This window comes from Procambarus clarkii, unplaced genomic scaffold (genome assembly GCF_040958095.1).
Source record: "Procambarus clarkii isolate CNS0578487 unplaced genomic scaffold, FALCON_Pclarkii_2.0 HiC_scaffold_116, whole genome shotgun sequence".
In the NCBI taxonomy this organism is placed as follows: Eukaryota; Metazoa; Arthropoda; class Malacostraca; order Decapoda; family Cambaridae; genus Procambarus; species Procambarus clarkii.
In genome coordinates, this window is record NW_027189149.1 from 1,543,063 (window position 1) to 1,558,386 (window position 15,324).

Genomic DNA, 15,324 nt, shown 5'->3' on the forward strand with positions numbered 1-15,324 from the left:
ATACAGAGGCTTAAGAGAGTGAAGCAGAGGCTGAAGAGAGTGATGCAGAGGCTTAAGAGAGTGATGCAGACGACAAAGAGAGGGAATCAGAGGCTTAAGAGAGTGATGCAGAGGCTTACTAGAGTGTTGCAGAGGCTCAAGAGAGGGATACAGAGGCTCATGAGAGTGATGCAGAGGCTCAAGAGAGTTATGCAGAGGCTCATGAGAGTGATGCAGAGGGTTAGGAGAATGATGCAGAGGCTCAAGTGAGTGATGTAGAGGCTTAAGAGAGTGATGCAGAGGCTTAAGAGAGGGATGCAGAGGCTCAAGAGAGGGATGCAAAGGATCAAGAGAGGGGATGCAGAGGCACAAAAGAGGGATGCAGAGGCTCGTGGGAGTGATCCAGAGGCTCAAGAGCGGGATGCATAGGCTTGGGAGAGTGATGGAAATGCTCACGAGAGGGATGCAGAGGCTCATGAGAGGGATGCAGGAGTTCAAGAGAGGGATGCAGAGGCTCAAGAGAGTGATGCAGAGGCTTAAGAGAGGGATGCAGAGGCTCAAGAGAGTGATGCAGAGGGTTAGGAGAGGGATGCAGAGGCTCAAGAGAATGATGAAGAGGCTAAAGAGAGTGAAGTAGAGGCTCAAGAGAGGGATGCTGAGGCTCCAGAGAGGGATGCAGAGGCTCCAGAGATTTATGCAGAGGCTGAAGAGAGTTATGCAGAAGCTCAAGAGAATGATGTAGAGGCTTAAGAGAGGGATGCAAAGCGGCGATGGGTCACATTTTGCCCAAACCCTCTGTGCAGTTTTCAAAATATCTCATACATCCTCAATTCGACGCTTGAGCCATATTTTGGAGCCAAAATCTGGCTCTCTGCACCTATTCGCAGTTAGAAATTACGACTTTTTATACCGAAAATATGCCAATTACTGAAAGCTGCGACGGATCACATTCTGCACAAACCCTCCCTTCAATTTTCAAAATATACTAAACATCCCAAATTCAACGCTTGAGCCATATTTTGGAGCTAAATTCTGGCTCTCTGCACGTATTTGCAGTTTGAAGCTACGAATTTTTATACCAAAAATATGCCAATTACGGAGAGCAGCAATGGATCACATTTTGCCCAAACCCCTTTTTGCAGTTTTAAAAATATCGCAAACATTCCAAATTCCACCCTTGCGGCATATTTTGGAGCGAAGTTCTGGCTCTCTGCACGTATTCGCAGTTTTAAATTAGGAATTTTTATACCGAAAATATATCAATTATTTAAAGCAGCGATGGATCACATTTTGCCCAAACCCTCCGTGCAGTTTTCAAAATATCCAAAGCATCCCAAATTCGACACTTGAGCCATATTTTCTAGCCAAATTCGGGCTTTCTGCTCGTATTCACAGCTTGAAATAACGACTTTTTATCCCGAAAAAATGCCAATTACTGAAAGCAGCGATAGATCACATTTTGCTCAAACCCACCATTTAGTTTTCAAAATATCCCAAACATCCCAAATACAACCCTTGAGCCATATTTTGGAGCCAAATTCTGGCTCTCTGCACCTATTCGCAGTTTGAAATTACGACATTTTTTGCCGAAAAAATGTCAATTACTGAGAGCCGCGATAGGTCACATTTTACCTAAACCCCCCCCCCCCCTGCAGTTTTCAAAATATCCCAAACATCCCAAATTTTGGCTCTCTGCACGTATTCGCAGTTTTAAATTAGGTATTTTTATACCGAAAATATGCTAATTACTTTGAGAGGCGATGGATCACATTTTGCCCAAACCCTCCGTGCAGTTTTCAAAATTTCCCAAACATACCAAATTCGACCCTTGAGCCAACTTTTGGAGCCAAATTGTGGCTCTCTGCACATATTCGCATTTTGAAATTACGACATTTTATACCGAAAATATGCCAATTTCTGAGAGCGGCGATAGGTCACATTTAGCCGAAACCCCCTCCTTGCAGTTTTCAAAATATCCCAAACATCTCAAATTCGACCCATGAGAATGTTTTTGGAGCCAAATTCTGGCTCTCTGCACGTATTCGCTGTTTGAAATTACGACTTTTTATCCCAATCATCCCAAACTTGACGCTTGAAAATATGCCAATTACTGAAAGAAACGATGGGTCACGTTTTGCCCAAACCCCCCTGCAGTTTGCAAAATATCCCAAACATCCAAATTCGACCTTTGAACCATATTTTGGAGCCAAATTCTAGCTTTCTGCACGTATTCGCACTTTGAAATTACGTCATTTTATACCGTAAATATGCCAATTACTGAGAGCGGCGATGGGTCACATTTTGCCCAAACCCCCCTGCAGTTTTCAAAATATACCAAACATCCCAAATTCTACCCTGGAGCGTTATTTTGGAGCCAAATTCTGGCTCTCAGCACGTATTTGCAGTTTGAAATTACGACTTTTTATACGGAAAATATGCCAATTACTGAAAGCAACGATGCGTCAAATTTTGCCCAAACCCCGCTTGCAGTTTTCAAATATCCCAAGCATCCCAAATTCGACCCTTGAGCCATACATTATAGCCAAATTCTGGCTCTCAGCACGTATTCGCAGTTGGAAATTGTGACTTTTTATACTGAAAATGTGTCAATTACGGGAAGCGGCGATGGATCACATTAGGCCCAAACCCTCCCTGCAGTTTTAAAAATATCCCAAACATCCCAAATTCGACCCTGGAGCCTTATTTTGGAGCCAAATTCTGGCTCTCTGCACGTATTCGCAGTTTGAAATTACGACATTTTATACCGAAAATATGCCAATTACTGAGAGCAGCGATGGGTCACATTTTGCCCAAACCCACCTGCAGTTTTCAAAATATCCCAAACATCGCAAATTCGACCCTTGAGCGAAATTTTGAAGCCAAATTGTGGCTCTCTGCACATATTCGCAGTTTGAAATTACGTCATTTTATACCTAAAATATGCCAATTACTGAGATCGGCGATAGGTCACATTTAGCCGAAACCCCCTCCTTGCAGTTTTCAAAATATCCCAAACACCCCAAATTCGACCCTTGAGAATGTTTTTGGAGCCAAATTCTGGCTCTCTGCACGTATTCGCAGTTTGAAATTACGAATTTTTATCCCAAACATCCCAAATTTGACGCTTGAAAATATGCCAATTACTGACAGAAGCGATGGGTCACATTTTGCCCATACCCCTCTGCAATTTGCAAAATATCCCAAACATCCCTAATTCGACCTTTGAGCCATATTTTGGAGCCAAATTCTAGCTTTCTGCGCGTATTCGCAGTTTGAAATTACGACTTTTTATACCGAAAATATGGCAATTACTGAAAACGGCGATGGATCACATTTTCCGAAACCCTCTCAGCAGTTTCCAAATTATCTCAAACATCCCAAATTCGACCCTTGTGCCATATTTTGTAACCAAATTCGGGCTCTCTGCACGTACTCGCCGTTTGAAATTACGTCTTTTTATACCGAAAATATGCCATTTACTGAGAGCGGCGATGGATCACATTTTGCCCAAACCCTCCCTGCAGTTTTCAAAATATAGCAAACATCCCAAATTCGACGCTTGAGTTATATTTTGGAGCAAAATTCTGGTTCTCTGCATGTATTCGCAGTTTGAAATTACGACTTTTATACCGAAAAAATGCCAATTACTGAAAGCGACGATGGATCACATTTTGCCCAAACCCTCCCTGCAGTTTTCAAAATATCCCAAACCTCCCAAATTCAACACTCGAGCCATATTTTGGAGCCAAATTCTGGCTCTCTGCGCGTATTCGCAGTTTGAAATTACGAATTTTTATACCGAAAATATGCCAATTACGGAGAGCGGCAATAGACCACATTTTGCCCAAACTCTACCTGCAGTTTTCAGGTAGGGTTTAGTTTAATTCATTAAATATACGATAAAAATGATGCAAACACATAATAGATAAGAAATTAACCTTAAATACCTCATTTTCAATCAACTCTTTGTTTCTCGTTAAAATACTGAGTAAGATATTGAAAAGGGGAGTTCTGTTTTTATTGCGACGTTTCAGCCGGGTTAGAGCGGTTTTACGTATACATCTTCCATCGGTAATATAAACGGAAAATCAGGAACATTTTCATTAATTCTAATGAAAACACATTGATTTTTATCATTTGTATTGGAAACAACCTTGTCATATGTCTTTTCTTGGATCTAAATAATACGAAACCTCGCTCTATGATTTGAAGTTAAAATCCTCAAATATGGTAAAATAGTGACTTTTTTCACGTTTTTTTATGTAGTGTGATTTTACGTAAATATATTCGTTTTTACCAATATTTCGATACTACTTCATGTTTTCTCATGGTGAGTGATTTGGCCTTCATATCTCAGAATTTCGCAAATTTTGCATTTTTAAGCAAGTTTCTTGCATTTTGTTTTGTTCTAAAAATCATCGAATTTAGCAATATTTTGACGTTCATCATCCCCTTTTCCTTTATGTGATTTAAACAAAATATCATTGAATTAGGCAATATTTTGCTGTTTTTTCACGTTTTTGTGAATTTTCCGTTTATTGATATTAATTCATTAAATATACGATAAAAATGATGAAAACACATAATTGATTAGATATAAAATTACCGATGGAAGATGTACACGTAAAACCGCTCTAATCCGGCTGAAACGTCGATATATGCAATAAAAATAACTTCTCCCCTTTTCAATATCTTACTCAGTATTTTAGTGAGAAACAAATAGTTGATTGAAAATGTAGTATTTAAAGTTAATTTGTGATCAATTATGTGTTTGCATCATTTTTGTCGTATATTTATTGAATTAATAACAATAAACGGAAAATTTCATATAAACGTTGAAAAACGGTAAAATCTTGCCAAATTCGATGATATTTTGTATAAATCACATAAAGGAAAAGGAGATGATAAACGTGAAAATATTGCTAAATTCGATGATTTTTCGTACGAAACAAAATGCAAGAAAACTTGCTTAAAATGCAATATTATGCGAAATTCTGAGATTTGAAGGCCAAATCACTTATCGTGATACTATTTGAAATAGTATAGAAATATTGGTAAAATCGAATATATTTACGTAATATCAAATTATATGAAAAACGTAAAAAAAGTCACTATTATACCAAATTTGAGGATTTTAACTTCGAATCATAGAGCGGGGTTTCGTATTATTTAGATCCAAGAAAAGATATATGACAATGTTGTTTCGAATACAAATGATAAAAATCAATGTGTTTTCATTAGAATTAACTAAAATGTTCCTGATTTTCCGTTTATATTACCGATGGAAGATGTACACGAAAAACCGCTCTATTCCGGCTGAAAAATCGATATATGCAATAAAAACCGAACTTCTCCCCTTTTCAATATCCTACTCAGTATTTTAACGAGAAACAAATAGATGATTGAAAATGAAGTATTTAAGGTTATAATCTAATCAATTATGTGTTTGCGTCACTTTTGTTGTATATTTAATGAATTAATAACAATAAACTGAAAATTCACAAAAACGTGGAAAAACGGCAAAATATTGCCTAATTCGATGATATTTTGTTTATATCACATAAAGAAAAAAAGGGGGATGATAATCATCAAAATATTACTAAATTCGATGATTTTTAGTACGAAACAAAATGGAAGAAAACTTGCTTAAAATGGAATATTATTCGAAATTTTGAGATTTGAAGGCTGAATCACATATCGTGATACTACATAAAATAGTATCGAAATATGGGTAAAAAAATAATATATTTACGTAATATCAAACTAAATGATAAACGTGAAAAAAGTCACTATTATACCAAGTTTGAGGATATTGACTTCGAATCATAGAGCGAGGTTTCCTATTATTTAGATCCAAGAAAAGACATGTGACAATGTTGTTTCCAATACAAATGATAAAAATCAATGTGTTTTTATTAGAATTAAATAAAATGTTCGTGATTTTCAGTTTATATTACCGATGGAAGATGTACACGAAAAACCGCTCTATTCCGGCTGAAAAACCGATATATGCAATAAAAACCGAACTTCTCCCCTTTTCAATATCTTATTCAGTATTTTAAAGAGAAACAAATAGATGATTGAAAATAAAGTATTTAAGGTAATTATCTAATCAATTATGTGTTTGCATCATTTTTATTGTATATTTAATGAATTAATAATAATAAACTGAAAATTCAGAAAAACGTGGAAAAACGGCAAAATATTGCCTAATTCGATGATATTTTGATTAAATCACATAAAGGAAAAGTGGATGATAAACGTCAAAATATTTCTAAATTCGATGATTTTTAGTACGAAACAAAATGCAAGAAAACTTGCTTAAAATGCTATATTATGCGAAATTCTGAGATATGAAGGCCAAATCACATATCGTGATACTACATGATATAGTATCGAATTATTGGTAAAAATGAATATATTTACGTAATATCAAACTACGATGAAAAACGTGAAAAAAGTCACTATTATACCAAATTTGAGGATTATAACTTCGAATAATGAGGCGAGGTTTCGTATTATTTAGATCCAAGAAAAGACATATGACAATGTTGTTTCCAATACAAATGATAAAAATCAATGTGTTTTCATTAGAATTAACTAAAATGTTCCTGATTTTCCGTTTATATTACCGATGGAAGATGTACACGTAAAACCGCTCTAATCCGGGTGAAACGTATATATATGTAATGAAAACAGAACTTCTCCCCTTTTCAATATCTTTCTCAGTATTTTAACGAGAAACAAATAGTTGATTGAAAATGAAGTATTTAAGGTTAATTTCTAATCAATTATGTGTTTGCATCATTTTTATGGTATATTTAATGAATTAATAACAATAAACGGAAAATTCACCAAAACGTTGAAAAACTGCAAAATATTGACTAATTCGATGATATTTTGTTTATATCACATAAAGGAAAAGGGGGGGATGATAATCGTCAAAATATTGCTAAATTCGATGATATTCAGTACGAAACAAAATGCAAGAAAACTTGCTTAAAATGCAAGATTATGCGAAATTCTGAAATATGAAGGCCAAATCACATATCGTGATACTACATGAAATAGTATCGAAATATTGGTAAAACGAATATATTTACGTAATATCAAACTACATGAAAAACGTGAAAAAAATCACTATTATACCAAATATGAGGATTTTAACTTCGAATCATGAGGCGAGGTTTCGTATTTTTTAGATCCAAGAAAAGACATGACAATATTGTTTCCAATACAAATGATAAAAATCAATGTGTTTTCATTAGAATTAACTAAAATGTTCCTGATTTTCAGTTTATATTACCGATGGAAGATGTACACGTAAAACTGCTCTATTCTGGCTGAAAAGTCGATATATGCAATGAAAACCGAACTTCTCCCCTCTTCAATATCTTACTCAGTATTTTAACGAGAAACAAATAGATGATTGAAAATAAAGTATTTAAGGGTATTATCTAATCAATTATGTGTTTGCATCATTTTTATTGTATATTTAATGAATTAATACTAATAAACTGAAAATTCACAAAAACGTGGAAAAACGCAAAATGATGCCATATTCGATGATATTTTGTTTAAATCACATAAAGGAAATGGGGATTATAAACGTGAAAATATTGCAAAATTCGATGATTTTTAGTACAAAACAAAATGCAAGAAACTTGTTAAATATTCATTTTTATTGTATATATAATGAATTAATACTAATAAACTAAAAATCACAAAAACGTTGAAAAACGCAAAATATTGCCTAATTCGATGATTTTTTGTTTAAATCACAAAGGAAGTGGGGATGATAAACGTCAAATTATTGCAAAATTCGATGATTTTTTGTACAAAACAAATTGCAAGAAACTTTATAAATTCAAAATTTGCGAAATTCTGAGATATGAAGGCCAAATCACATATCGTGAGAAAACATGAAGTATCGAATAATTGGTAAAAACGAATATATTTACGTAAAATCATACTACATAAAAAACGAGAAAAAAGTCACTATTTTACCATATTTGAGGATTTTAACTTCAAATCATAGAGCGAGGTTTCGTATTATTTAGATCCAAAAAAAAGACATGACAATGTTGTTTCCAATACAAATGATAAAAATCAATGTGTTTTCATTAGAATTAACTAAAATGTTCCTGATTTCCCGTTTATGTTACCGATGGAAGATGTACACGTAAAACCGCTCTAATCCGGCTGAAACGTCCATATATGCAATAAAAACAGAACTTCTCCCTTTTAAATATCTTACTCGGTATTTTAACGAGAAACAAATAGTTGATTGAAAATTAAGTATTTAAGGTTAATTTCGAATCAATTATGTGTTTGCATCATTTTTATCTTATATTTAATGAATTAATAACAATAAACGGAAAATTCACAAAAACGTGGAAAAACGGTAAAATCTTGCTTATATCGATGATACTTTGTTTAAATCACATAAACGAAAAGGGGATGATAAACGTGAAAATATTGCTATATTCGATGATTTTTCGTACGAAACAAAATGCAAGAAAACTTGCTTAAAATGCAATATTATGCGAAATTCTGAGATTTGAAAGCCAAATCACATATCGTGATACTATATGAAATAGTATCGAAATATTGGTAAAAATGAATATATTTACGTAATATCAAACTACATGAAAAACGTGAAAAAAGTCACTATTATACCAAATATGAGGATTTTAACTTCGAATCATGAGGCGAGGTTTCGTATTATTTAGATCCAAGAAAAGACATATGACAATGTTGTTTCCAATACAAATGATAAAAATCAATGTGTTTTCATTAGAATTAACTAAAATGTTCCTGATTTTCCGTTTATATTACCGATGGAAGATGTACACGAAAAACCGCTCTCTTCCGGCTGAAAAATCGATATATGCAATAAAAACCGAACTTCTCCCCTTTTCAATATCTTACTCAGTATTTTAACGAGAAACAAATAGATGATTGAAAATGAAGTATTTAAGGTTATTATCTAATCAATTATGTGTTTGCATCATTTTTATTGTATATTTAATGAATTAATAACAATAAACTGAAAATTCACAAAAACGTGGAAAAACGGCAAAATATTGCCTAATTCGATGATATTTTGTTTATATCACATTAAGGAAAAGGGGGGGATGATAATCGTCAAAATATTACTAAATTCGATGATTTTTAGTACGAAACAAAATGCAAGAAAACTTGCTTAAAATGGAATATTTTGCGAAATTTTGAGATTTGAAGGCTAAATCACATATCGTGATACTACATGAAATAGTATCGAAATATGGGTAAAAAAATGAATATATTTACGTAATATCAAACTAAATGATGAACGTGAAAAAGTCACTATTATACCAAATTTGAGGATTTTAACTTCGAATCATAGAGCGAGGTTTCATATTATATAGATCCAAGAAAAGACATATGACAATGTTGTTTCCAATACAAATGATAAAAATCAATGTGTTTTCATTGGAATTAACTAAAATGTTCCTGATTTTCAGTTTATATTACCGATGGAAGATGTACACGTATAACCACTCTATTCCGGCTGAAACGTCGATATATGCAATAAAAACAGAACTTCTCCCATTTCAATATCTTACTCAGTATTTTAACGAGAAACAAATAGTTGATTGAAAATGAAGTATTTAAGGTTAATTATTAATCAATTATGTGTTTGCATCATTTTATTTATTTTCTCTGGAGCCTTAGTATCCCTCTCTTGATCCTCTGCATCATTCTCTTGAGCCTCTGCATCCCTCTCCTAAGCCTCTACATCAATCTCTTGAGCCTCTGAATCACACTCTTAAGCCTCTGCATCTCTCTCTTCACCCTCTGCATCCCTCTCTGGAGCCTCAGCATCCCTCTCTTGAGCCTCTGCAGCACTCTCTTGAGCCTCTTCATCATTCTCTTGAGCCTCACCATCACTCTCTTGAGCCTCTGCATCCCTCTCTTAAGCGTCTGCATAAATCTCTGGAGCCTCTGCATCCCTCTCTGGAGCCTCAGCATCCCTCTCTTGAGCCTCTACAGCACTCTCTTTAGCCTCTTCATCATTCTCTTGAGCCTCTGCATCCCTCTCCTAACCCTCTGCATCACTCTCTTGAGCCTCTGCATCCCTCTCTTAAGCCTCTGCATCACTCTCTTGAGCCTCTGCATCCCTCTCTTGAACTCCTGCATCCCTCTCATGAGCCTCTGCATCCCTCTCGTGAGCATTTGCATCACTCTCCCAAGCCTATGCATCCCGCTCTTGAGCCTCTGGATCACTCCCACGAGCCTCTGCATCCCTCTCTTGAGCCTCTGCATCCCCTCTCTTGAGCCTTTGCATCCCCCTCTTGAGCCTCTGCATCTCTCTCTTAAGCCTCTGCATCACTCTCTTAAGCCTCTGCATCACTCTCTTGAGCCTCTGCATCATTCTCCTAACCCTCTGCATCACTCTCATGAGCCTCTGCATAACTCTCTTGAGCCTCTGCAACACTCTAGTAAGCCTCTGCATCACTCTCTTAAGCCTCTGATTCCCTCTCTTTGTCGTCTGCATCACTCTCTTAAGCCTCTGCATCACTCTCTTCAGCCTCTGCTTCACTCTCTTAAGCCTCTGTATCACTCCCTTGAGCCTCTGCATCATTCTCTTGAGCCTCTGCATCCCTCTCTTAAGCCTCTACATCATTCTCTTGAGCCTCTGCATAACTCTCTTGAGCTTCTGAGTCACTCTCGTAAGCCTCTGCATCACTCTCTTGAGCCTCTACATCACTCTCTTCAGCCTCTGCATAACTCTCTGGAGCCGCTGCATCCCTCTCTGGAGCCTCAGCATCCCTCTCTTGAGCCTCTACAGCACTCCCTTTAGCCTCTTCATCATTCTCTTGAGCCTCTGCATCCCTCACTTGAGCCTTTGCATCACTATCTTAAGCCTATGCATCCCTCTCTTGAGCCTTTGCATCACTCTCAAGAGCCTCTGCATTCCTCTCATGTGCCTCTGCATCCCCTCACTTGAGCCTCTGCTTCCCTCTCTTGAGCCTCTGCATCACTCTCTTGAGCCTCTGCATCCCTCTCTTGAGCCTCTGCATCCCTCTCTTAAGCCTCTGCATCACTCTCTTAAGTCTCTGCATCCCTCTCTTGAGCCTCTGCATCACTCTCTTGAGCCTCTGCATTACTCTCTTGAGCCTCTACATCCTTCTCTTGAGCCTCTGCATCCCTCTCTTAAGCATCTGCATCACTCTCTTGAGCCTATGCATCACTCTCTTGGCCCTCTGCATCCCTCTCCTAAGCCTATGCAACACTCTCTTCAGCCTCTGCATCACTCTCTTAAGCCTCTGCATCCCTCTCTTGATCATCTGCATCACTCTCGTAAGCCTATGCACCACTCTCTTGAGCCTCTGCAGAACTCTCTTGAGCCTTTGCTTCACTCTCTTTAGCCTCTGCATCCCTCTATTGAGCCTCTGCATCTTTCTCATGTGCCTCTGCATCCCTCACTTGAGCCTCTGCATCCCAAATTCGACCCATGAGCCATATTTTGGAGCCAAATTCTGGCTCTCTGCACGTATTCGCATTTTGAAATTACAACTTTTTAAACCGAAAATATGCCAGTTACTGAAAGCGGCGATGGGTAACATTTTGCCCAAACCCTCTATGCAGTTTTCAAAATATCTCAAACATCCCCAATTCGACGCTTGAGCCATATTTTGGAGCCAAATTCTGGCTCTCTGCGCCTATTCGCAGTTTGAAATTACGAGTTTTTATACCGAAAATATGCCAATTACTTAGAGCGGCGATGGATCACATTCTGCACAAACCTTCCCTGCAGTTTTCAAAATATCTCACACATCCCAAATTAAACGGTTGAGCCATATTTTGGAGCTAAATTCTGGCTCTCTGCACGTATTTGCAGTTTGAAGCTACGAATTTTTATACCAAAAATATGCCAATTACGGAGAGCAGCAATGGATCACATTTTGCCCAAACCCCTTTTTGCAGTTTTCAAAATATCGCAAACATCCCAAATTCCACCCTTGCGGCTTATTTTGGAGCGAAGTTCTGGCTCTCTGCACGTATTCGCAGTTTTAAATTAGGAATTTTTATACCGAAAATATACCAATTACTTAGAGCAGCGATGGATTACATTTTGCCCAAACCCTCCGTGCAGTTTTCAAAATATCCAAAACATCCCATATTCGACACTTGAGCCATATTTTCTAGCCAAATTCGGGCTTTCTGCACGTATTCACAGTTTGAAATAACGACTTTTTATCCCGAAAATATGCCAATTACTGAAAGCGGCGATAGATCACATTTTGCTCAAATCCACCATTCAGTTTTCAAAATATCCCAAACATCCCAAATACGACCCTTGAGCCATATTTTGGAGCCAAATTCTGGCTCTCTGCACCTATTCGCAGTTTGAAATTACGACATTTTATACCGAAAATATGTCAATTACTGAGAGCAGCGATTGGTCACATTTTACCTAAACCCCCCCTGCAGTTTTCAAAATATCCCAAACATCCCAAATTTTGGCTCTCTGCACGTATTCGCAGTTTTAAATTAGGTATTTTTATACCGAAAATATGCTAATTACTTTAAGAGGCGATGGAGCACATTTTGCCCAAACCCTCCGTGCAGTTTTCAAAATATCCCAAACTTCCCAAATTCGACCCTGGAGCCTTATTTTGGAGTCAAGTTCTTGCTTTCTTCACGTATTCGCAGTTTGAAATAACGACTTTTTATACCGAAAATATGTCAATTACTGAAAGCTGCAATGGGTCACATTCTGCTCAAACCCCCTTGCAGTTTTCAAAATATCCCAAACATACCAAATTCGACCCTTGAGCCAATTTTTGGAGCCAAATTGTGGCTCTCTGCACATATTCGCATTTTGAAATTACGACGTTTTATACCGAAAATATGCCAATTACTGAGAGGGGCGGTAGGTCACATTTAGCCGAACCCCCCCTCCTTGCAATTTTCAAAATATCCAAAACATCCCAAATTCGACCCTTGAGAATGTTTTTGGAGCCAAATTTTGGCTCTCTGCACGTATTTGCTGTTTGAAATTACGACTTTTTATCCCAAACGTCCAAAACTTGACGCTTGAAAATATGCCAATTACTGAAAGAAACGATAGGTCACGTTTTGCCCAAACCCCCCTGCAGTTTGCAAAATATCCCAAACATCCAAATTCGACCTTTGAGCCATATTTTGGAGCCAAATTCTAGCTTTCTGCACGTATTCGCCCTTTGAAATTACGTCATTTTATACCGAAAATATGCCAATTACTGAGAGCGGCGATGGGTCACATTTTGCCCAAACCCCCCTGCAGTTTTCAAAATATACCAAACATCCCAAATTCGACCCGGGAGCGTTATTTTGGGGCCAAATTCTGGCTCTCTGCACGTATTTGCAGTTTGAAATTACGACTTTTTATACGGAAAATATGCCAATTACTGAAAGCAGCGATGCGTCACATTTTGCCCAAACCCCGCTTGCAGTTTTCAAATATCCCAAACATCCCAAATTCGACTCTTGAGCCATACTTTATAGCCAAATTCTAGCTCTCTGCACGTATTCGCAGTTTGAAATTATGACTTTTTATACTGAAAATATGTCAATTACGGAAAGCGGCGATGGATCACATTAGGCCCAAACCCTCCCTGCAGTTTTAAAAATATCCCAAACATCCCAAATTCGACCCTGGCGCCTTATTTTGGAGCCAAATTCTGGCTCTCTTCACGTATTCGCAGTTTGAAATTACGACATTTTATACCGAAAATATGCCAATTACTGAGAGCGGCGATGGGTCACATTTTGCCCAAACCCACCTGCAGTTTTCAAAATATCCCAAACATCGCAAATTCGACCCTTGAGCGAAATTTTGGAGCGAGGCTGAAGAGAGTGAAGCAGAGGCTTAAGAGAGGGATGCAGAGGCACAAGAAAATGATGAAGAGGCTCAAGAGAGTGCTGCTGAGGCTCAAGAGAGGGATGCTGAGGCTCCAGAGAGTGATGCAGAGGCTCCAGAGAGTGATGCAGAGGCTGAAGTGAGAGATGCAGAGGCTTAAGAGAGTGACACAGAGGCTCAAGAGTGATGCAGAGGCTCAAGAGAATGATGTAGAGGCTTAAGAGAGGGATGCAGAGGCTCAAGGGAATGATGCAGAGGCTCATGAGAGTGATGCAAACAATCAAGATAGGAATGCAGAGGCTTAAGAGAGTGATGCAGAGGCTCAAGAGTCGGATGTAGAGGCTCAAGAGAGTAAGGCAGAAGCTCAAGAGAGTGATGCAGAGGCTTAAGAAAGTGATGCACAGGCTGAAGAGAGTGATGCAGAGGCTCAAAAGAGTGATGTAGAGGCTCAAGAGAGTGATGCAGAGGCTGAAGAGAGTGATGCAGAGAGTCTAGAGAGTGATGCAGAGGCTCAAGAGAGTGATGCAGAGGCTCAAGAGAGTGATGCAGAGGATCATGAGCGTGATGCAGAGGCTCGAGAGAGTAATGCAGAGGCCTCAAGAGAGGGATTCAGAGGCTTAAGAGAGGGATGTAGAGGCTCAAGAGAGTAATGCAGAGGCTCAAGAGAGTGATGCAGAGGCTCAAGAGAGTGATGCAGAGGCTCAAGAGAGTGATGCAGAGGCTCAAGAGAAGGATTCAGAGGCTCAAGAGAGTGATGCAGAAGCTTAAAAGAGGGATGCTGAGGCTCAAGAGAATGATGCAGAGGCTCAAGAGAGTGCTGCAAAAGGCTCAAGAGAGGGATGCTGAGGCTCCAGAGAGGGATGCAGAGGATCAAGAGAGTGATGCAGATGCTCGAGAGAGTGATGCACAGGCCTCAAGAGAGGGATTCAGAGGCTAAAGAGAGTGATGCAGAGGCTGATGAGAGTGTTGCAGAGGCTTACGAGAGTGATGCAGATTGCAGATTATCAAGAGAGGGATGCAGAGGCTTAAGAGAGTGATGCAGAGGCAAAAGAGAGTGTTGCAGAGGCTTAGGGGAGGGATGCAGAGGCTCAAGCGAGTGATTCAGAGGCTTACGAGAGTGATGCAGAGGCTTAAGAGAGTGATGCAGAGGCTTCAGAGAGGGACGCAGAGGCTCAAAAGAGGGACACAGAGGCTCAAGAGAGGGATGCAGAGGCTCAAGAGAGGGATGAAGGGGCTCAAGAGAGGGATGCAGAGGTTCAAGTGAAGGATGCAGAGGCACAAGAGAGGGATGCAGAGGCTCTTGAGAGTGATGCAGAGGCTAAAGAGAGGGATGCAGAGGCTTAAGCGAGTGATGCAAAGGCTCAAGAGAGGGATGCAAAGGCTCATGAGAGTGATGCAGGAGTTCAAGAGAGAGATGCAGAGGCTCAAGAGATGGATGCAGAGGCTCAAGAGAA